Below are 474 nucleotides of genomic sequence, written 5' to 3' on the forward strand. Positions count from 1 at the left end.
AGCTAGGATTACAGGCGCGAGCCACCAGCGCCCAGCTATTTTCGTGTGTGTGTGTGTGTGTGTGTGTGTGTGTGTGTGTGTGTGTGTGTGTGTGTGTGTGTGTGTGTGTGTGTGTCGGGTGTGAGGCTTGAACTCTGGGGCTGGGTGCTGTCTCTCTCTGTGCTCTTCACCTTCCCAGCCCTCCCCCACTTGTTTTGCCAGTCTAGGGGCTGGCAAAAGAAGAAGAAGAGAGAGAGATTGAGTAAAATTAGCCATCCATCCTTCAGCCATCCTCCTTGAGACATTCTCAATGTCTCGGTGTGTCTCAATGTGTCTGGGTGGTAGAGAGCTTCCCTACAAACTCGGGCCTAAATGGCAGCAGCGGCAGCGGCGGCATCCATCTTGTTTACAGACCGAGTGGGTTCAAAATGAGAAGCCTCTACACTGAGTCTTTCCATGTTCTTGAGCTCACGTGGGCTTTCATGTTCTGTGTGG

This window comes from Dipodomys merriami, unplaced genomic scaffold (genome assembly GCF_024711535.1).
Source record: "Dipodomys merriami isolate MVZ:Mamm:240054 unplaced genomic scaffold, mDipMer1.0.p SCAF_847, whole genome shotgun sequence".
Classification (NCBI taxonomy): domain Eukaryota; kingdom Metazoa; phylum Chordata; class Mammalia; order Rodentia; family Heteromyidae; genus Dipodomys; species Dipodomys merriami.